This window comes from Lepidochelys olivacea, assembly GCF_965140295.1.
Source record: "Lepidochelys olivacea isolate rLepOli2 genome assembly, chromosome: 1".
Lineage (NCBI taxonomy): Eukaryota > Metazoa > Chordata > Testudines > Cheloniidae > Lepidochelys > Lepidochelys olivacea.
The window spans coordinates 96,947,484-96,972,359 of record NC_140411.1 but is presented as its reverse complement, the minus strand read 5'-3'; the positions used below and the strand labels follow the sequence as shown (position 1 = coordinate 96,972,359).

General features: G+C 39.5%; 1 protein-coding gene across 2 annotated transcripts in view; it reads right to left on the bottom strand.

The window, feature by feature from the left end:
• The window catches only part of GPC6 (glypican 6), a 1,115,179-nt gene that overhangs the window by 718,422 nt on the left and 371,881 nt on the right, over positions 1-24,876 (bottom strand). The window lies entirely within an intron of this gene.

The following is a 24,876-nucleotide window of genomic DNA, read 5'->3' as shown; positions in this document are numbered from 1 at the left end:
TTTGGAAATGTAAAAACTTCAAGAACAGTTGAAAAACATTGAGGGGAATGTTGTATAGATTTGACATCTGGGTGCTTCAAAATCTGATCTAAAGATTCCAACCTATGCCTTATTGTTGTCTGTTTAAATCTTTAACATGCAGCGTCAAGGCCACCGTCTCACATCCATGTTGACACTGATGAAATTACTCGGAGTGATGCAGTCTCCTGAGGCGCTCACTATCACAAGTAATGAAATAAGAAAGGACCAAAAAAAGTTTTCTGATCCTGCATAACAAAGCAGAGTAAAAAATAAAGACAATATTTGAAAATATGTGCATAAGTGTATTTTCTTCCCAAAGAATCTCAGTAGCATGACAGATTTGTCAATAAGCATAGACTACAATAATACGCAAGAGGCACTCGGATACTATGATAATGGGCAGGGTATAGTCAGACCAAGAGATAGCAAATTAATTTAGCTGTTGAATTAAAGAAGGGAAATTATGGCTTTCTTTAATCATTTTCAGACAGTTGTACCCCAGCTGCTAGTTTCCTGCATCGTGTAAACATCTTATTGCAGCCTCTTTAGCTACCCTTGCAACTTCTCATTCATTAATTTGCTTTTCAATATTTTACTAGCTCTTTATTCCACAACAGAATGTACAGTGACTCTACCAAAACAGACTGGGCACAGATATACTGTTTGTTGGTTCTAACCAGTTTGGGTGTTTTAAGGTACTCTTTTGATCTTCTTAGTCTTCTGTATAATTAAGTGTAGCACTTCTAATAATTGCTCAAACTTTTTGGTAGACTGTCTTAACACCTTGTTTCCCTTAAATCCCTTAAAGTAACTGCTGACTGTAATCAAATTTATTAGTAAGAGCAGAGTTTAAACAGCTACAGGTCTCCAGCTGCTGAGCTCTTCCACCATAGCTCACAAAGAAACTACATTTCTGTGTCTGTACAGAACAATCAGAATTTACTATTCCCATCCTGCCCCCCTCTCCCCACACACAGTTCATCAAGGGAACAAATGTCATGTCATCACAAATGAGATCTCAAAATCCAAAGTGCATAAAACTTTGAAGTGTCCACAAGAGCAGGAACTAATAGATCTGCTCATTATGCCCCTGAACCACCAATTTAGAAAGGAACCTTACGCTGAGTTCAATTTGGAGATTTTAGTGTGGGAATACTAATTTTTTAATTCAACAGTAAGAAATGGCAGGTAGCATATTTATTACAGCTAGCTGTGTATTTTCTGTTGGAATGATTTTCCAGTGGAAAATGGCCTCTTTGCAAAGTTGAAATTTTCCACAGGAAAATTTTTGCTTTTCCTGTCAGGAAAATCAAAATGACAGTTCTCTACATGCCCATCTGAAAGACAGACAGAAAGGGAAATTGACAAGAGCTTTCCAAGTGGGCAACTTGTAAGCTGAAAAATTCTATTTCAATTCTCCCAAAATGGAATTTTCCTGGAAATCTCTTCCTATGACAAATTTCACATTTTACTTTTTGTCCTAGCTTGGGATGATTTTTTTTCCAAAAATGTTAAGTTTTTCACAGGAAGGGATTTCCATTTTTTGGCCAGCTGTACTCTTCATGAATGATTATTACATACATTGGTTTGCGTGAAGGCATGAATCTGAAGACTAGGATGTTTTATCCACCTGAAAAGTACGATAATCATTTAGAAACCTACTGGCTGAAATTTCTCCTCCATATTACTGAAAAAATATGTATATGCTCCCCTTTCCCCACTCCTTCCCCCCCAAAAAAGGGGTAATTCATCAGATCTGTAGGTTTACTGAACCTTATGGGTGCTGACTCACTTCAGCACTAACAAAATCAAGTTTCAGATTTTGCACAGAGCTTCTGAGGTCATTACTTGATTAAAGCTGCTGTATTGGATTTGTTTTCTTGTCATACAAAATTACATCTTTTAAAAATAATCCACACTTAGAACACAGAGGTATAGTGTTGGAATCTCTTCACCACAATATTGCTTTATTCCATTACAATATAATGATTCAGTAATGAGAGCAGAACATGTGATGAGTGCAACACTGGCAGACCAGGTGTTAGCTCATGCCAAAACTTTAGGCCGTAGTCGAGTGCTGACAAATTCATTTCTGGAAACCAGTCTGTGTCACCTGTGTGAGAATATGGTTAACATGGGTATTAGACTTATAGCAATGTGTTGCATTAATCTCACTCATAATATCTTTATCATATGCTATAAGGCAAAGTTAAGTTTTTGCTTTGTAACAATAAAAACTGTTTGCTCTGAAACTGTGAACCCAGTCAGGAAGGATCATCTCCTGATCATCAAGAAAGGCTATCAAAACTAAATGGGCCACTGTGGGACATCACAATATAAAGACTTTGTTAATTGTCCCCTTACACCCATAAAGAGGCTATGTGCAAAAGGCTTCATCCAATCAGCTTGAATTCTAGAAGAAGGAAGTAAAAATAGCTGACAAGAAAATTTTCCATCTTTTGCTGTTGGGGCCTGGTCTACACTACAGAGTTAGCTGATGTAAGGCAGCTTATGTTGACCTAACTCGTTAAGCATCCACACTAAAATGTAGCTCCCAACAATGTAATCTGCCCACTACACCAACTTAATAACTCTACCTCTGAGAGAGGCTCAATGTAGTTAGGTTGATGCAGTGTCAGTGTAGATATTGCATTGCTTACACTGACGGTTGCTGCCTTTCAGAAGCTATCCCACAATGCTCCAGTTAAATAGGTGCATGCACTCCTAGTGAGGACACGCAACAGCAACACAAGGAGCATAGTGTGGACATACAAAAGCAATTTAATTACTGCAGTGGCTGTACATCAACTTAACCTAGGTCAACTTAATTTTGCAGTGTAAACTTGCCCTTGAACTCTCACAGGACTGGAGCTACGAAACAGAAGTAGGGTCGACCTGGATTATCGCTAAAAGGCATTCAGAGCTGACAGATTACTACAAAACTCAGTCACCTTTTCAAGCCATAGACTGTGATTCAATTGTGTATATGTTTGCCTGCGTTACCCTTATAATAGCTCTCATTTCTTTTCTCAGTTAATAAATTCTTAGTTAGTTTACAATAAGAAGGTCTATAAGTGTTGTCTTTGGTGTGAAATCTAAAGTACATATTGACCTGGGGTAAGTGACTGGTCTCTTGAGACTGGAAGGAACCTGCATATTTTGTGATCTTTGGTGTATGGCAACCATCTATCACTAAGTCCAGCTTGCCTGGATCGCAAAAGAGCCTGAAATACCCAAAGGGACTGTTTGTGACTCCATGGTAAGACTGTTATAGTCTTTTAGGAGTTCACCCTTGCTACCGGGTTGGTGAAATCTAACTATAGAACATACAAGTTTAGGGTCTCTGCTCTGCTCCTTGACAATCTGTCCTGAGGCTGGCACTCACGATTGTAAGCCACTCCAGACAGTGTGACTGAGAAATTCCTATTTGACATCCATGTTATTACTATTATTTTTAAAGAAGAGTTCACATACACGACATGAAAAAGGAGCTGAACTGTGACAGAAAGGGCTACATTTTTAAGAGTGATTAGTGAGTTTAGATGCAGTGAATTCTGGGTGCCTAACTCGTGACACCTTCAAGAGGTCTGATTTTCACTATTGTTAATTGAGCTCCCTGAAGGTCTCTCAATCTGGGCACCCAAAATCTGATGCATTTAAAATTACAGATTATTTCAGCTGTTTGTTATTAATTATTATTATTATTAAGGTCAACAATTTTGCCTTGAGAAACTTACAACATGAATCCCAATCCTACAGTTTGCTGAGTCCACATTACAGGACTGAGGTTGTGGGCACAATAAATACAACAGAGCGAAAAAGTGAAATGCCATTACTTGCTGTACAAAGCATTCAAAATCACCTTCACTACTAGCTACACATATTCAGCTAAGCAGGTGTACATTGTTTGACTTGAGCTCAGGTGCAAATACATAAAATGATTTGGAACAAAATACTCCAGTTTTATTTTAATTTAGCGCCTGACTTTCATAGGTCCTACTGAAATCAATGGGAGATGTGCATATTTGGCAACTCTGAAAAGCAGATCCTTATTTATTTATTACAGCTGGTGGTTGTCTTTGGACCCGTTTAACTGTGTTTTGAAAGTGGCCTATCAGATGAGAACAAATAAAATGCCTGAATTCCCATTATCAAAACGAAGAAGAAGAAAAGATGCAGCACCAGCTGTCTCTGGACAAAGTCGGATACAAAGTAATAACTGTCCTGCCATTGCGCCTGTACTCAATTTCAAACGTACATCTGTCATTTTATTTTAACAGACTAACAAGATGGGTTCACAGCCATCTGTGCCTCCACCTTGCACACAGTTCAGGCTTTACAACTTTTAAAAATACTATTCAAAGTAAAAGAAAACAATTGTAGGTGATTAAAGAAAAAATTTTGGAAGTTCATTAAATCTGACAATAAAACGATCCCTGTGAACTAGAATTATAAAAGCAGCATGTTCAGTTGTAGGTGAGTAATGAAATCACTAAGCTCTGCACAACTCACAATGGGCTAAAATCCTACAGTCTTTACTTAGAGCTATATTGTAATCTCACTTGGTTAAATCAGTGGGAAGGAGATAGAGGGTTTAGGGAACTCCACGGAGTTCTGTTGTTTTCTCTCATTGTAACCCTCAGAGGAAGGGATTTAAAGGGCTGCAAAGGAAGCATACTCACAACCTACAAACCTAGTGCATCCTGAGGAAGCTAAAGCCCAAAGGCGTTCTATCTGCTCCATAGTACTGTCCATCATTAACTCCTACAATAAGGTTCAAAATGGGTCTGTCAATAGGGCACAAGACTGGGAATCAGGATGTTTAGATTCTATCCCCTATTCTGCCTTTAACTCACTGTGCAATGTCAGGTAAGTCACTTAACCTCTCTGTGCCTCAGTTTCTTAGCTGTAAAGTAGGATAATGACGGTTATCTTTTCCTGTAAAGCAATTTTAGTTTGATGTATGAAGATAGCTATTTAAGTGTTATAATTTAATATGATTAGACAGTCACCTGGGCCCAAGGCAAGTTTTCGGTTAAGTTTACAAACTTCTCAGGAAAGAGCAGTATGGCTGCTTCCCTTGCCCTATCCTGTCCAGCATGCCTAATATTCATAATTATTACAAAATAGTAGCATATCAGTCCTATGGCATCACTCTGTTTTTTTAAGAATGCAATGTATTGGTACCATGCAGTTAGCAAAAGTGAAGTCCAAGAGTAATAATATTAATTTACAACATATGGTAAATGTACATGTAGAACCTGTACTAATGTAACCTTAAGGGCTCATGCCTGCCTGAGTACTCTAAATACACTCAGTAGGTCTACTCTCATGGGCATACAGGCTAAAGTTGCACAAAATACAATAAAATGTCATGAAATGCAAACGTCAAGGTGCTAACAGGAGTGGTAACCGCTGCATTATCCATCTTACTCTTTAAGTTTAGGTTTTATACTGTACAACAAGTAGTAGCATATTAGGTAGAGCATGTGGATTTCTGTTGGCAGAATAGCCACAATCAATATCCAGTCCTCATTTCTAATAATTATTTGACAGTATTCAACACTTTTTTTTGTATCTTTTGTAAAGAAGTAGGACTTCATCACCAACATTCTGCCACTATTTGAGCTGACCAAGAATACACATTACTTAGGTCTGAACATTCAGAGCTGAAAACAGGAGGCTTACGCAATGGGCGCTGCTTTTAAACGGTTCCTAAAGCTCAGCATCACCAAGATGTATATCTGTAGTGGAGCGAGACTCACCACCGTGGCGCCTCCTGCTGGCCATTCTAGAATTAGCACAAGTCCTTCCACAGGGCGCCCACCTCCAGTGGTGTCTCACTCGCCGTTACTCCTGCTTTGCTGTCTCCCCCCACTTTCGGGGGAACTGGCAGTCTGTAGTCCAGCCACTCGCCTGCTGGCCTGCTGCAGGTTATAATTGTTATAATTTAATATGATTAGACAGTCACCTGGGCCCAAGGCTGGCCTGCTGCAGTCACCAGTCTAGTCCCTTGCTCCAGGGAAAAACTGCAGTCTGTGTTGGCCCCTTCCCTCAGGGCAAGTGGGGGCAGCCGTAGCACCTTATCTGCCCTTCCTCCAGGGCCTCAGCTCCTTCTGCTCTGCTACCCTGCCCAACACTGCTCTAGGCATAGTGCTCTTAGGCAGCCACTCCTTCTCCCTAGAAGGCCAGGGAGAGACTGCCCTCTGCTCTGTTGAGCAGTCCTTTAAATAGCCCTGCTGGCTCTGATTGGCCACAGCAACAAGCCACCTCCCAATTGGCTTACTTAGTGAGCCCTCCTCTAATTGGAGGGCTCTGCACAGGCTCCCTCTGGCCTGCTTTAATCCTTCCTCTTCTTAGTGTGGGGCAAGTGCCCCACTACAATGTCCCATTCATGGGAATGTGTAATTCTAAACAAAACAGCCTAGATCCGTACAGGATTTTACTCTGAGAAAAAAAAATGATAAAATTATCTCTGTATAAAGAGACACATAATGGATATAGCACATTAATAAGCATGATGAACACAGAAGGTGGGATTTTCAAAAGAGTTTAATTTACTTAGGAGCAAAAATCACATTGAAAATCAATGGAACTTGTGCTCCTAAGTCATTAAGGGCCTTTGAAAATTCCCACTTCCATGTGAGGTTCACATTAATTTAATAAAATATTATTTTTGAAGTGTATGTAAAAAAAAAAAGTACCGTATATGCTCGTTCATTAGCCCGTTCGTTTATAAGCTCACCCTCCAAGATGGATAGGTAAAAATGGCAAAAACTTTATGACGCTTTTATAAGCTGACCCTATATTTCAGGGGTTGGCAAACTTTGGCTCCCAGCCTGTCAGGGTAACCTGCTAGTGGGCTGAGACATTTTGTTAACCTGGAGCATTCTAAGGCATGAAGTCCCTCAGCTTCCAGTGGCTGTGGTTCACTGTTCCCAGCCAATGGGAGCTGCAGGAAGTGGTGGCCAACACCTCTCTCGGCCTGCGCCACAGCTCCCGTTGGCCGGGAATGGTGAACCGCGGCCACTGGGAGATGAAGGGCTCTGTGCCTGTGGACGCTCCAGGTAAACAAACATCCCAACCCACCAGCAGCTTACTCTGACGGGCCGGGAGCCAAAGTTCGACAACTCCTGCTATATTTTAAAAGTTGGCATCACAAGAAACACTCAAAAGTTTTGCTAGAATTATTTTAATGTAATCTAACAAAAAACCTGTTATTACCTGTTGTTATAATAATAACTGAACAAATATGTATTCACCTTCAAAATTACAGTCAATGTTTTAAATATCCATTAACTAATTTTAAAGTCTCATATTGTTCTAAGGTACTTATTTAAAAAGTCTTAAAATCCTTCAAAGTCCGAATCAGTCTCCGATTCACCAAACAGTTAATTAAACTTGGCTTCAGTCACAGCTGCACCTGCATTGTCATCGCAGAGGTCAGCAGTGTCGTCTTCAGACTCAGATTCCTTCTCATCATCAGACTCTGTTGTGTCATCATCAAATATGGCATCATTTTCTGATCCATCGAGCGCATTGCTGATAAAGCATTTCTGAAATGATTTTTCTATCATTTCGGAGGGAATTGACTCTCACGTGTCCTTGACTCACTGGGCGACCAGATTGATTTCGGGCTTCATAAGATTCCTGCCTTTTGTCAACTTTGCCATGCCTGAGCACATCCATTCAGACCACATTTTACATAGCCTGTCTTTAAAGGGTTTGTTCAGGCAGACATCAAGTGGTTGTAGAACAGAAGTTAAGCCTCCAGGTATTACAACCAAAATAGTTTTCATTTTTTTCATTAGTTTTCATTTTTTTGGCCACATTTTTCACCTCATTCATCTTGTGTGCCCTGAACATGTCCCAAACGAACACAGAAGATCTTATTCCACACTTTTTCCAGCCATTCAATCATCCCACTTTTATCCATCTATACCTTTTCGTGTGCACGTACGGTGACACCAGCAGGAAATTTCATGTTTTTAGGCAAGGTTTTTGTTTTAAAAACAACAACAGGAGGGAGCTTTGATTCATTGGCCAAACACAATAAAACCACTGTAAAATGGATTTTTTTCATGACCACTGGTTTTAATTAAAACTGTTTTTCACCAACACCGGTTACAGTTCTGTTGCTCGGAAGATCAAACGTCATCAGTGTTTTGTCCACATTTCCTATTTGCAACAGCTCAAATGCATATTCCTTTTCATGTTTTATAATAAACCTTTGGAAAGATTCAATTTTTTCTTCCAGATCTCTCGGCAGCTTTTGTGATATCTTTATTTGCTGATGAAGACCGAGACCATGACTGTTCATGAAGTGAGTACACCAACCCGCTAATGCGACAAATATTGATGGCTTTACTGACTTGTATTTGTTGTCTTTCGACATTTGCAGAGCACACAGATGAATTCCAGTTCTAGTGATGATGTACCCATTTTGTCAACATTCAACAACCCAATCATTGAGATCTTTCTCCAGCTGAGGAAATGAAGCGCACCTCGTTGGACATTTGTTCTTGCTTCTTGGCATGTCTTTTAGTATTTTTTCGCATTCTCTTACTTGCTTCTCATTGATACAGAATTCACACGCAGAGGCGCAATTATTGTTTGCTTCTGCATATTCAACAATTAAGTTTGAACGCTGCGTGATAAGCAGACTGTTTTCTTTAGATTTCACTGTTCATTTTAAATACTAGTATGAAAACCTTAGAAAATAATAATTTACTTATAGATTTTGTAGGACTTTATATAGGAATGTCACCTGATTTATCACTGTCAAATTATTATTGTTCTTTGTTTATTTCAAAGCAGCCCTGTAGGTTGGCATGTCTGTGGTGATAACAGGCATTTTAAATTTTATTACCGATTCCATCGATTCTGCATGTTATATTTTCAGATTGGCTCGAGACTTATGAGGTCCATTGGTAGAAATGCATGAAGAGATCAAATTACACAGTGGCGGACTGACACCAGTGCCATAGTACTATCATTCATTGTATTTTTCTGATTGGCTTGTAAGTGTAGCATTTTGTGAAATGCATGGGTCAAATGTCATGCAGATCTGAGCACTGCTCTTTTAGCATTTATTTCAAGCCAATCTAGTCCACTAAACAAAGCCTTTGCAACTTTAAACGGCTGCAGTATTGACAATAATAAATTCTTTTACGATCAATATAAGTATGGGCTATAAAAATAATTATAATGTAGTCCTGTAGTAGAACAATACTAGGAAAAGCATACAGCTAGTACGAGGAAAATTGAACTTGGGAAACGTGTTTTTAAGAACTTTGTTTAAATGGACATGAACTGAAAAATTATATAATCAATATCCATATGTTTTATTTATATTAATAATTTTATCTCAATTATAACATAACAAATATACAATTTAAGTAAAAATAAAATTTTAGCAAATTTTTAAAGATGTGAATCCAGATTTGATGATCCTTCATCAGCAATCTACAACAGGGGTTGGCAAACTTTGGCTCCTGGACCATCAGGTTAAGCCTCTGGCGGGTCAGGATGCTTTGTTTACCTGGAGCATCCTCAGGCATGGAGCCCCTCAGCTCCTAGTGGCTGTGGTTCACCGTTCCCAATCAATAGGAGTGGGTGGACGAGATTCTGTAGCTTGCATTGTGTGGGAGGTCGGATTGGATGATCGTGGTGGTCCCTTCTGACCTTAATATCTATATCTATGTATGGGAGCTGTGGGAAGTGGTGCGGGCTGAGGGAGGTGCTGGCCACCACTTCCCGCAGCTCCCATTGGCTGGAAATGGCAAACCGTGGCCACTGGGAACTGAGGGGCTCCGTGCTGCGAACACTCCAACTAAACAAAATGTCCCGGCTCACTAGCGGCTTTGCCGAGCCCTGATCTACAATGAAAATGTATTAGATATTCAATTCAATAATTCAATACAGCTTAAAATCATCAAATTTTGGTGTAGACCCGTTGATAAGCCGACCCCCGCTCTTTGATGATTCACTTTTTTACCAAAAATTCAGCTTATGAACGAGTATATACGGTAAGTCTAATTGGACATTTTTTCCCAGCTCAGTAGAATATCAAAGTTAAGTTGATCCAAGTCCTTCACACATGGTGACATACAACATTGCCCAGAAGGAAGGAGGAGGACAGGAGTATGGAAATATAATAAAAAAGTGTCATTAGCCAGCAGAATTTTCTGATGCAGAAATTATGGTCCAAGGAGAGACAGAACATTAATCCAACATTAAAACAGAGCCAGTTTAGAAGAAAAACAGTCATATTACAGCCAAGCCTTGTGATTTTATGATTCATTTCAGCCCAGCTGAGACTCCTTCCACAATCAACTAATCTTCTCTTTATCTTTGGATCCAAAACCAATTTTTGTTTTTGCTGAAGAGAAAATATAAACTGCTATGCAGTTTGTAAAAGGGCAGTCCCAATCCAAATTCAGGGTTGCCTCCTAGTATTATATAAAGGATGGTCTTGTTATTAACACACAGGACTGGGAATTAGGGGGTCTTCTATTCCCAGTTCATCCTTGTATGACTTTGGACAAAACACAACCATTTGGTGGGTCAGTTTTCCCATCTGTAAAATTGAAGGACTGGGGATTATGATGACTGATAAAGCAATACTGTGTACATCCTCAGTACCCAGCTAAAGGTTGAGTGGCGGATACCTGATAGGGTAAGGTGATAGAAATTCAGAGTGAGGACAAAAGGTAAGAGAACATATTAGCTATTGTAGAGTCAAACTGTAAGAATATGGAAGAGGTAATGAATCACATACTGCAGAGACAATGTATTATAGAAATTGATTAGTTAACAAATCAATCAAGATAATGGGCAACAAATAGGGCAAAGGTAAGCAACTGCGTCAAACACTTAATGCCATTAGTGATGACATCAGGTTAATTGCAGCAAAATAGGCAGCGATGTGAAATGATGAATAATGAGTGGTGTGTAATAGTAATTCAGTAATTATAGGTTGGACTGTGATGAAATTGAAAAGAGGCTGTAAAATAACACTCTGGAATGGCAGTGCTGGTCAGCGGAAGGGCTGGACTGCCTATGCTACTGTCTATGCTATTTTAATTAACTGCTCACCCCAAGGGCACAGAGTCATGAGCAGGCAGTTCTGGTATTTCAGTCAAATGGGTGGAGCTGGTAGGATCGCCACGGGCACTGGAGTTCTCAAAGATGGCAAATGTGAATAAGGCAGAAGATTAATAGGATCTGTGGACCCTCCATCCCTCACAATCTAATCCACTGTTCCTAGATAGCCTATAATTGTCTTCATCCCATCACATCTCAGACACATGGATTACGTCACTCTTATCTTCCCACGCTAAGCATTCCACCTCACTCATTTGTTTTACCTTCCAGACTTAGCAAAAAGACATTTGTGTGTTTCATGCTCAGCAGTACTGTAATTACTATTGTTTCAACTAGTTGAAGCCACACTTTTGCTTGCACCACTGTGCTGTCATTCATTGTGTGGCTCCAACGTGAAGGCCTGTGTGATATTTGAATATCTGGAATTTCTTTGATTTTTCCATGGATGGTGAGAGATATCTTTGTGTCAATATATAACACAACCACAAGGATTTCTATCCAGCTCTCTTTAAAAAGTCTACCAGTATCTATGCTCATTAGAGCCAATACACAGTTAAGAAACTCATAGTTCATTTTTCACACTTCCCAGAGGAGGCTCAAATCCTCCACCCCTAACTCAAGTGACTTCACTGGGAATACTAAAGTGAGTAAGGGTTGCAGGATCATACCTAAGCTTAGCTATCTACAGACCTGGTTCACCAGGCCTTGAAATCAATGGAAAAAATCCAACTACATGTGCTCCCACTGCCAGTTCTTCAACAAAGGTAGGTCACCATTTTCAGGAAATACCTCCTCTGTGCACAAAGGACCATCACTCCTCTTTTAGAAAGAGAATCACTTCAAAGGTGAGTAACAACACCTTTCCTCTTGAGTTAATCACTAATGGTTTACACATATCCCTCATGGGCTTGTGGCAAATGATCATGCACATTGCACCGGATCCAATAAAATGTCCGTTTCTAACCCTAATACACATATTACTAGGTATTAATTGGTGGATCACTGATTGCTCACTACTCTGATGAAGGGCTAACATTTATGAGAAATGTGTTTATTTTTTTTCGTTATGATCAATGATAATTAATTGAACTGCTGTTCTATGTTATCATTGTGAGTGAAGTGAAAGGACTCCAGCAATTTTACCTACTGACTGTACTTGCTTTCTATTCAAGTGAACTTTCTCTTCCCTATCCACGCACCACCCTGCACAGAGACTGATTTTGTCGTGACACTTCTAAAATGATTGCTTTCAGAAAAAGAAAGCTTTATTTTCTCTGACACATTCTGACTGAGATTAAAAGTGCTGCATTGGTGGAGGGACAATCAATTCAGCTTGGTGTGAAGCAATTTGGGAAGAGTTCTCACCCTGGCACTACTCTAAAGCATTAAACACTGGCAATGCAGATAACAGTATTAGTTAAGCAAGGGTCAGTCTCTTTTGCATAGCTGTTTTCAAAGAACTTACTAGCAGGAAATAAAATGCAATAAAGTATTCAGCACCCGCACTTCAGATCACCATAACCCTTTCTTCCTAGAATGCTTTCTCCATTTCTCCTTGTATTTCAACAACTACCACCATTATGATCTTCTAAGAAGTTGAAAGGTCTGCATAATGGGCATTTCTTGATTTCTTATCCCTTTCTACCCTATTTTTAAGACAAATCTCCAAACTAATAGTGTCAAATGTAGCAGAAGCACTAGTTCCTTCTATTCCCATAGGACTCAAGAACTCTCTCAATTTCATGCTTCCCTGCACAGCTTTATTTACACTAAAACCACTCTGCTATGTGCTTCAGAGCAAACCCTTGGACTTGATCTTCCAGCAAATCTCAGCTATATTATCTGTGCACTCTATGAAGCCTGGAGCCCCCACTAAAGACTCTGGTTGACATATCAGGTGAAATGCAAGTGAACTGTCTAATGGAAGTTAATGTCCCAGCAAAATGAGGTCAACAAGATACAATCAAATATGTGCAGCATCCATTCATGGAGTACAGGCTTTTGTTCACAACAGCATTTAGATCTGAAGTGGATATTGTAACAGTGAGACATTTGATATATTTGCAAAGAATATTACTGACATTAATCTTTCTGAAATTCAAGTTGGTGCCTCATGGATTTTCTTTCAATTAATTTTTGGATGAATACTAATTAGTGCTTAAAATCAAGGAAACTTTGGGGGTTCACCAACATTTCCACAAATACTCACCTGCTAATAAAAATAATGACCCCACATAGCTTAATAAATCCAAACTTGGCATTTCAAATATATTTTTAGTTTTATTATTATTATTATTACACTGTTTTATCATCTCTATCAGTTATCTACTCAATTGTTGGTGCCTGTTATATGAACCACTTACCAAATAGTATATATAATGCTCTGTTCTAAAGACACCAACAAAACTTAGTACTAGCAACACAACTATCAATAAAATGGTGGGAATTAAGGCTCTTCTTGATGGTTAAATTGAGTTATTTTTTTCTATTTGGAAATTACTTTTGATTTGAAGGTTCCTAGCAGGGCTATTTATGTATTTTGGGGATTATTATTGCATTTGTTATTTTCATTTTCAGTTTAACGGGTATGTGCTCTACAAATCAAATCTAAAATAAATAAACTTATGGGGGAAAGGTCATCCTGGAGTTTCCTTGTGCATGTTGATTTGTGTCAAAATTATTATTATAGTACATTGTGTAAAGTTAACACATTTAAAAAAAATCTTATACAGTTGTGTAAAGGAATAGATTTCCTCTTTTGAAAAGCTATTAAAAACACTCAAAACTTATTTTAAAAAATCAGCAAACAGCATAGCTGAATGCATATCTTTTATGCAATACAGCATAAAGTCTCTCTTTAAAAGTCTTATTTAAATATGTTGTTAAATACTTTTTTTTTTGTTTGCAGTGCTGTTGTAGCCCTGTTGGTACCAGGATAAGGTGGGTGAGGTAATATCTTTATTGGACTAACTTCTGTTGGAGAAACAGACAAGCTTTTGAGCTTCACAGAGCAAACCCGAAGAAGAGCTCGGTGGACTTCCAAAGCTTGTCTCTTTCACCAGTAGAAGTCAGTTTAATAATGGTATGTCTATACTGTAGTTAAAAAACCACGGCTGGCTCTTGGCTGTTGACTTGGGCCAAGGGGCTGTTTAATTGTGGTGTAAATGTTCAGGCTTGGGCTCTAGGACCCTGCAAACAGGGAGGGTCCCAGAGATCAGGCTTCAGCCTGAGCCCAAACATCTACACTGTAATTAAACAGCCCCTTAGCCCCAGGCCCGCAAGCCCAAGTCAGCTGGCACAGGCCAGCCATGGGTGTCTAATTGCAGAATAGGCATACCCTGTGAGATATTACTTCAACCACCTTGTCTCTTGTTAAATATTTAGACCCTTTTGTAATGTGAATTGGCACAAACTGAAACACATTCTGAAAAGTCTTTTTGCTGCACACCCAGCAACGTCCATTCAAAGTTAAATACTTCACCTGTTTATAAAGCACATTTTGTTCTTATGGAAAACTTTCCGGGCCTGGATCCCAATGCACTTTTCAAACATATGATGATCTTGTAGTTAAGTATTGCACTGGGACTCAAGAGACCCGATTCAATTCCTGGTATTACCACAGACTTTACATTTTTGCATGTTTTTGATGCGGTAACCATTTCACTCAAATTAACAGGAAAACAAAATGTCCGGAGTACAAAACCATGTGACACCAAAGATATTTTTTTCTCATTAAATGTTGCATACATGTTTTCACTATTTTTGTGCTATGCATTAGAATAGAAGCACCCACAATCTTGCTAGATTAAACTGAAAACACTGACAAAACGTTTCCTGTAGTACATGTATTTTAAACACTGATATACCAGTACATCTATCTATTGTAAGTGACTGTACTATCCCATCTCTGCAGCATGAGTGCCTTCCTAACATATTGAATTTTACATCTTCCATAGCAGCTATCCTCTTCTCATTTCCACAGTTACTGAGCATCTGCATATTTTTGGTGAAACAAAGGATGGTGACAGAAGATTTTGCCTCTGGAGATAATATTTTTACATTTTACATTAGATAATACATTACATTTAAATGTATTTTATAAACTTTCAAGGTTTTGGTTGGGATATGAGAGAGCAATTTGAAATGGGAGCCTACAGCCAGAAATGACTTCATGCAAAGCCTCTCTGAAAGTGTTCTTCAGAAAGTCAGCTGCCTCCCTCACAACAACAGGCAGCTCCAGACAGAAGCTTGTTCCTTAGGTTTATTACTCTTTTAGAAAAGACATTACTCATTTATTTATTTATTTATTTATTTATTTTAAAAGATTTACAATGGATATTCCCACTGCATCATACTGACTACTTTAAAAGGGATCCTACCAAATCGCCTATCTTCCTACATCAGGAAATATTTATCTATAATTAAGATTATTTGTGTGCATGTGTGGATGTAGTTGTGGGGCTTCTGTTGGGGTTTGTTTCTCCCTCCACCGCTTCCTCACTTTTATATGGTTCCTTGTCCTAGTATTCTGGGCTAAAGTTGGAGACCTTTACTTCTTACAGAATCAAGAAATGGACTGCACTAGTTAAAAATCTGCAAATGCTATGCTCCATCAGCAGACCTCAATACTCACCTTCAACAATTCCAAACACAGGCCTATTTCGGGAAGAGACTGCCAGTCATGCTAGGCTTCATTTTCTGATTATTTTTTTTAAATAGACGACTTAGTGTCATCCACTAATTCATTTCACTTCTGGTCCACGTCACATTCCTTCAAGGGCTCTAGAAGTGAAAGACTACTGACACCAAACCTCGTGCAATTACAAGTGCTTTAATCATAACTACTAGCTAAGTCACCAACTTTAGGCATCACTGGATTTTCTTGAGCTTGACTATTTTTTCCTTTGCCTTCTTTAAATGAATTATGTCAGAATGTAAAGGTCTATAGAAAGACAGTTTTCTCTTTCAAGTGTTTCATTACTTTTAGGAAAAGTTGAATTTAATGGAGTTTAAGGTATTGTGAAACTACATTTGGGATTTCTAGTCTGCAAACTAGTTAGAATTTGTGATTTTTCTCCCTTTGTTATTTAAACCTATAGTTTTCCCCCCCTCCTCCTGCCCTGAAGTGTGACAATTTAAAAAACATACTTAGATTATGACTAGCTTGTGCTATGCATGAGAATAGAACCACCATCCAAATCTAAGATAGCACTAGTAGATGCCCTATATATTTTATTTAGACTGCATTTTTGTTTTTCCAATAGATTTTTCTTCTCCAAACCTATTTTCCTTTTTAAAGTTTTAATTAGTTTGTTTTAATTTAACTCCCCCTACGTTTTAGAATATTTAAATTTTTTTACCCTATTGTTTCTTTTGTTTTTCCTTCTGATCTCTCCTCTTTCCTTAGCAGAATATGAACCTAAAAAATCTTAAGAGTTTGAGTTAAACTTTCAAAACTCCCTGTGTTTAAGTGGACTAAATTTTAGGCAAAATGGGTTTTCCCATGTTTTAATGCTTTCAATGTGATATTTCCTTTACAGGTCTGCTTTTATATTTTCAGCTACACATTTCATCACCTTGATATTAATCCAGCAATGGCCTACTTTGAAAACAGGCCACTCTTTGCACTTATCTTTCTTCCAACACATTTAGTCAGTTTCTCTCTTCAGAAATCATAGCTTACTCTGAAGAATTATTTTCTAGTTCCCCCTTAATTTTATTAAAAGACTTTCCCTAAGTTTTAAGGATATCAAAGGAAGTTAAACGCTTCTATAAAGGAATCAGATTTGGACTACAGCATGACAAATAACTTTTCTGTAAGGCAGTCACTATTTCCCCAGTTCAGAAAAGCATTTAAGAATGAACTTAAAGTTAATAACTGCTATGAGCTTCTAGTTTCGTTGTACATTGCCAGCATGATGGACTTAAGAATTTCATCTTTTTAACTTTATTTTGACTGTAACAGACATTCATTTAGGTTGTACTTGTCCTAAAGAACCTTCCATACACTACTTTGCCATCTCTTGATGAGAAAAATATATTGTTACTGTACCAGAGATTAATTAAAATATTTCAATAATTATGGGCATTCATCTTTTGTCATGTGTTAAGAAAAGTTATTCTAGTGAATTATTTTTATAATGGGAAGTTTATCTTGGGACTGTTTTCTAAAGATAAACTAATATGACTGTCAATTAACTTTCTTCTACAACATCTTAAAGCTGAACACCTGGATTTCATTATATTTGATGTTTTCACTTTTGCTTCCAGAATTCTAATTCACTGATTTGCTATGCTTTTCCTCCTATTCAGATAATATAAGAACCTATTTCTCTCCAATCAGAAACCTAATTAAATACATCTTCTAGGGTAAAAGCACAAATGGATATGTCTTGGGAGTGGATTTCTGCAGTTCTCTTGCTCAACTCCCTTCTTGGTATTACACTTTCTTGAAGCAATTTTGGAGTTCATTTATCTATTGTGTCTTTTTTACAAAAAAAAATGTTCTAAATGTAATCATATGCCTCACATTTTATTCTCTTCCAATGAAACTTTGGATTTAACATAGTGTCCCTTCTTTGTCATTCATGTTTATCAGCAATTGATTCTGGGTTATGATGCCTGAGCAATTTTTGGAATTCTGAACTAGAATTCAGCAAAACACTTTAGTGTATGCCTGACTTTAGGCATGTGAGTAATCTATTCCCTATTCAGCAGAGCATATAATTACCTCCATAATTTCAAGCACATTCTTCACTCCCCTTGACTTCAAGGAGACAAACAAATGCTTAAGTGATTTGTTGAACAAGGGTGGACTTAAGCATGTGCTCAAATGCTTTCCTGAATTGGTACTGAAATGATTTGGTCTTTGAGGGAGAAGATCCCACCCTGCACTCATGCATGACCAGAGTCATCATTTTCTAATCTTTTTCTCAGCTCAGCCTTAGTGGACAGAGCAGCTGACTATACAAGAGTTATTCCCTAATAATTTATTACTGGTAAATCTTCAAATTATTCTGTTAAAACTTTACCTTGGAAAGTGATGATAGAATTTTATTTATTTGCTTCAAGTAAAATACGTGTACATAGATGTTAATTTGTGCATTTTTTCAGTTTACACGCAGTGTAAGTAGTTAAAGGATTGGCATTAGGAAATGTGTTATGGTCTTGATCCAAAGCCCATTTAATGGATGTCTTGCCATTAACTTCAATGGGTTTTTGATCAAGATGCAAGTGTTAAAAATTCAGATAATTAATATTTTCTAGTCTGTTACTAAATATTTTATTAGTCATCAAGTATTGCTTAGAACATGGAAAGCATTCTATTAAGTCCTATCAGTCTATTCCTGTAATTGTTCCCATGCTTCGTCACCTGTAATGATATAGTAACCAGATATTAGCCTATTGCACAGCAATGCATGGACCATCAAACCTTTTTCCTCAGAAGATATACCATTTTTCTTGACTGCATTTACTTCTCAAGACCACACACCTTGCTGTCAAAACATGCCTAATTAGCTTCTTCTATATGTGACTAACCCTACTACTGCTTGTATTGTAGCACCTATATTTGTCAAGATCCTGTTAAATTAACAATTCTTAGAGGCCTTAGGCCAGATGCTCGGCTACTTTAAACTGATGTAGTTCCACTGAAGCCAGTGGAACCACAGCACTTTATGCAAGCTGATGATCTAGTGCACGGTTTCTGCTTTAAAAAAAATACTTTAACTTGTGAACTATTTTTCTCCCTTTGGTCCCATTCCAGCTGTCTATCCCAGTTCAAAGCATTTAAGCATGCACTTATTCTTTAAGTATGTGGTTAAGTCTCATTGATTTCAAACCAAATTAAGCATGTGTTTAAATGCGCTGCTGAATAAGCATGTGCTTCAACGTTCTGCTGCCTGAGAGATCCAAGACGGACAGTTTGGACCTATATTTGTCATCTTCTCTTTCAACTTCCCTTTTCTTAATTTGAACCTCCTCATATAAATTTATGTTTTCAATTTTTATTTTAAGAGGATGGTGTCATGGATTCACAGGGTCTTGGCTATGCCTCAGCCCATAATCAGTGTGATGAGGGGCTCACCTCACATCAGAACTGAAGGGGTTAAGGTGGCAAGAGAGGCAACGATACTAACTGAGCTATAGAAATTGCCTGGGACTGTGTGAAGAGAGACTCTGATGAGACCCTGGAAGGGCTGAGCGACTGGTGGGCACAGAGTGGACAGTGGTGAGCTAATTCCCTAGATGAGTCACAAGGAGATGCAACTGAGCAAACAGTAGCAGACCCCATTACAACCAGTTTTTGTTGGGACTGACTCCTTAAGTGTGTGATGCCCCAAGGACCAACACACTTCCACCGGGGCAGGCCAACAGTCTCCAAAGGCTTGTCTTCACTACAGCTACTGGTCGTCGTAAGCTGTGCAATTTGAGTTACGTTAGTAGCATAACTCAAGTCCAGGTCTGCCGACGGGGGAGAAGGGAGGATGGGGCAATGAGGACAATTGCCCAGGGGCCTGGGCGACTTAGCTCTGTAGTGCTGCTGCTCTAGCGGCAGCAGCAGCTGGGAGCCCCGGGCCCTTTTAAATCGCCTGGGCGAGCTGCAGGGCTCAGAGGCGACGCCAGGGTGAGGTGGGAAGGGTTGGCCGCCTGCCTTCCCCAGACACCTGCTTGGGGCACTTGACCCAGCAGCCAGGCCTGCCTGGGGAGAGGAAGGGGTGGGGCTGGCTGCTGGGTCAAGTGCCCCAAGCAGGTGTCTGGGGAGGGCCAGAGCCTCTCCTCTTCTGGCCACGCTGCCCGGTGCAGCGCAGTGGCTGCCCTGGGGCTCAGCCTCCCCGGCACGCTCAGAGTCGGCTCCCGTCCCCAGAAGCTGAGGCTGGGCAAGGCAGGGAGTGGCGACAACCACTGTCACTCACTCACTCGCCACTGTCAGCAGAAGCTGAGCCTGGGGGTGGGCTGGCCTGCGGCTGCTGCAGCCAGGGCACCCTCCCAGGCAACTGCTGTGTTGCACTGGGCAGCATCCAGGTGTGGCTCCAGAGCCTGGCTGCCAGAGGAGCAGCCAAACAGCCAGGGGAGGCCAGGCCGGCACAGCAGGAGGACAGAGCCCCCTGCCCAGCTAATGTCGGATGGGGAGGAGCGCAGGGGCCCCCCGGGCTGGGCAGGGAGGAGTCACACAGGAGGGGTCATGTGTCCCCCCCGTTAGCTGGTGCCCCCCCGGTGTCCCTCCCACTAGTTGCCTCTGGCAGGGCTCCTAGGCACACGCAGGGTTGGTACCAGTGGCAGCGAAGGCAGCCAGGGGGGCATGTAGAAGCCCTGGCCGTGCCGGAAGAGCACACCCAGCAGTGCAGCTGGCAGCAGCTCGCTGGGCACCAGCGAGCACAGGCTAAGCACCACCCAAATGTCAGGTGGACCGCGTCCACGTGGGCTGGGGACCCATTGACTTTTCTGCCCTAGGGCCCAGAATTGCTGTCGGCGGCCCTGCTCAAGTCGACGTAGTTTAGATCTACTTACCGCGGCATCTACACTACACTATGTTGACGGGAGATGCTCTCCCGCCTCTTATTGAGGTGGAGTACGGAAATCGCCCTCCCATCGATTGAGCGTATCTTCACTAGACCGACAAAATTGATGCCGCTGCATCAATTGTAGCAGCACCGATTTAGCTCCATAGTGAAGACAAGCCCCAAGACCCTGAAACCAGGCTTTAGGCACCAGTGATTCCTGTCTCCCCCCGTGGCTCCCTGCAGCTAAGCTAGCCAAGCCAGACTTCTGTGGGAGACTTGTACTGTAACCCTTCAGGGCACAATGTTCCAGTGAGTATCTGCAGTGACATCAGGCAGCTCTTTCAAGCAAGATAACAATTTATTAGTCACCTGGCATACAGACCCAGATCATCCTTAGGTAAGTATAGAGAGGCAAAGGTTAAGATGGAATTCACACTGGTCAATGCCAGGCCAGGGCTCCCTTGGGCCATGATGCCATTGACTCCATCTGGGCTCTCGCTCTCTCTCTGTCTCCCTCCCTCCCTTTGTCCTTAGCTCCTGGTGGGTGTGTGTGGGTGTGTCTCTCTCCCTTTCCAAAGACCAGCTCTGCCTCTTCCTGATTTTCAGTTGACATGGGTCAGTTTTCAGCCAGCCAGACAAGGTGGGTGAGGTAATATCTTATGTTGGACCAGCTTCTGTTGGTGAGAGAGACAAGCTTTTGAGCTACACAGAGCTTTTCTTCAGGTCTGGGAAAGGTACTCTGAATGTCATAGCTAAATCCTCAGGGACCAACTAGGCTACAACAAAACGGCAGACAGCAGTTTTCAGCCAGTTGTTTAATGGCCCATTCATACCACCCCAGACAGCACAGTTACACGAACAACTCATGTTTCTTGCTCTCCCCAGAGAGTAGCTTTTTAACCCTTTACACTCCATGCACAGCAATGCAATCCACAGAGGGAAAGTGAAACACATATAGGAATAATAAAAGATTACTAAATTCCTCATCTGAACGTATTTGTATTTTAAGAGGACAGTTATTTTATTTTGTTTATTCTTTCATGGCCTGAAGGAAGGTGCTATATAATATTCTTACAGCATGATTTTCAAGGGTGCTGAACATCCACAGCTCCTACTCACTTCAATAGGTCTAAGACTTCTCAACATCTCCGAAAATTAGGCCATTAGATTTTAGAGCCACACAAATTTAATTTCTTATTTCCAGATGTGTCTATTGTAATATACCAATTCTTGACACATCTTGTTTATTTTTTGCTTGTATTGTATATTTTCTTTGAAGTGTGTATGTGTGTCATACACCATGTATACCTTTTCACTGAAACTCAATTTTCTGAAAGACTTTTACAAGTATTACCATACCCTTCTGACCTTGAGATATGCTCCTGTATTTTCAATGTTCATATTAATGTCAAAATAGATTAATAGATTTCATAGATTCCAAGGTCAGATGTGATCATCTAGTGTGATCTCTTGTATAACACGTGCCATAGTAGTTCCCAAAAATAATTTCTAGAGCATATCTTTTAGAAAAAGATCAATTGGATTAAAAAATTGTCAGTGATCGAGAATCCATCACAATTGTTGGTAAATTGTTCCAGTGTTTACTTACATTCACTGTTAAAAATGTATGCCTTATTTCCAGTCTAAATTTGTCCAGTTTCAACCTCCAGACATTGGATTATGTCATATCCTTGTTAGACTTAAGAGCCAATGATTAAATATTTGTTCCCCATGTCGGTACTTATAAACTATAATAAGGAAATCCCTTAATCTCTCTTTGTTGATCTAAATAGATTGAGCTCCTTCAGTCTATCACTATAAGGCGTGTTTTCTAATCCTTTAATCATTATCATGGCTCTTCTCTGAACCCTCTCCAATTTATCAACATCCTTTTTGAATTGTGGATGCCAGAAATGGACATAGAAATGGACATAGTCACACCAGTGCCAAATACAAAGGTAAAATAAGGTCTCTATCCTAATCAAGATTCCTCTGCTTATGCATCACAGGATTGCATTAGCTCTTGGCCAGAGTGTCATACTGGGAGCTCATGTTCAGCTGATTATACACTACAATGCCCAAGTCTTTTTCAGTCACTACTTCTCAGGATAAGTAAGTATGACCAACACTTTGTTCTTAGATGGATGCATTTATATTTAGATGTTTTAAAACACACATTGTTTGCTTGCACTCAGTTTACTAGTGATCCAGATCACTTTGAATCAGTTACCTGTCCTTTTCATTATTTACCACTCCCTCAATTCGTGTGTCATCTGCAAACTTTATCAGTGATGGTTTTATGCTTTCTTCCAGGTCATTCATAAAAATGTTGAATAGCATAGCGCCAAGAACCAATCCCTATGGGACCCCATTGGAAACACACCCACTCGATGATTCACTGTTTATGGTTACATTTTCAGTTACTCTGAAACCTGTCATTATGCAAGGCACTGAATTTAGCCGTATGGAGTGGAAATCTATCAACTTCATGAAAAAACTCGTACAGATACAGACTGAATGCATCCGATGAAGTGAGCTGTAGCTCACGAAAGCTTATGCTCAAATAAATTTGTTAGTCTCTAAGGTGCCATAAGTACTCCTTTTCATTTTGAGACCTAACAGTTAACCAATTTTTAATCCATTTAAATGTGTCCCATGCAGTGTGAATGATTGACATTAGTTGTTCCCTTCTTTCTTCTGATTTAAAACTCAAGGCTTCCTTAATGAAGAATGTAAAATCTATACTTACTCAAATATTGGACTAAATTCAGTGATGCAAATGGTGGTAAATCTAATAAATAAATAAATAAATAAAATAGGTCAGCATGTATATTTATATATTTCATATATTGTAAAGGCCAAAGGAAGGGAATGTGACAGGAAAACAACCAACCAAACAGAGGGTACAAAAATATAAAAGTTTAAGAAGGGATCAATTTATATCTCATACCTATACTTTTTCATACCTACCAACTTTACTTACTACAACTCCACATGTTGATTACACTTATGATGGCTTATTGTGCCTCTTCCAGAGAAGCAAATAATTACAACAATTTTACCACTTCATGAATCATAAAACTATTAAACCAAGTATATGATTAACTAGCTCCCATACCTTATGAGAGGTAAAGAATTAATCTGGCATGACATTCCCACTCTCTCTTTTCAAATATATGAATTAGATCGCAAGTCACAGAACTCTCACACAATCATCTGCCAGACTGTGACATTCACAAATAAGGTCAATACTCTGATCATTACTCTTAGCAAAATTATACTATTTAATGGAAAATGTCTTTTCATTTATATGGTAAAGGAGGTTGTAAACCTGACAAATATTTCTGGTAGTTATCTGATATAAATGCTCTCATATAATAGTACGGTCAGATTCTTTACTGGTTTTCTACCAGTGAAACTAAGGTTATTTATTTATGAAGGACTAATGTGGTTTCCTCAAACCCTAGTATAAACAATGTATTCCAGAGATGACAGGAAGGTACTCGGTGTCAGGACACCTGGATTCTATCCTCGACTCTGCTACAGACTTTGTAGGTATGTCTATGCAATACTTTGGAGCAAGCCTTCACGAAAGGTTGGTGGATGGGGCCCCACCTCCCTTTCTAGGCTACAGAGCCTGAGCTCCAGCCTCAGCCACCGCTTTAAAGTGCTGTCTATACAGCTATTTTTAGAGTGTTAGCACAAGTCCTGCAAACCCAGTTGTATTAATTCAGGCTGGGAGGCTTGGCCTGCAAGCTCCAAAAACCTGTTTAGACATCATTTTGGCTAGATACTTAACTTCAGTTTGGGTCAGCTTTCCTGTTTGTAAAATGGAGACAATTTCTGATTACCAGGAATTGTAAAATATTGAGAAAGCTTTGGCTAAAAGGTAAGAGCTTAGTATTATTATGTTAATACTCACATTTGCACTCAATATGTTATATTTTCTTGCCGCTGCTTTGTAATGTGTTGGGAAAGTGTCTCTTATGCTTTGCCCTGTAAATAATAGTTAACACCTGTGAATAACTGTGTACAAAACAGACAGTGGCACTGTAACTACAAATTGAAAGAATTATATAAAACTTCAGACTGTGGTAATACGAAAATTAGAAAAATGCACGGCCACTGTAAAATAAAACAAAATTTAATTTAAAAAAGCAACCCTTTAAAGGGATTATTCTTCATATCCTAACAATCACACTTCCTTTATTTTTCAGAGACCTGTGCTGGTCCATTCTTTAACTGT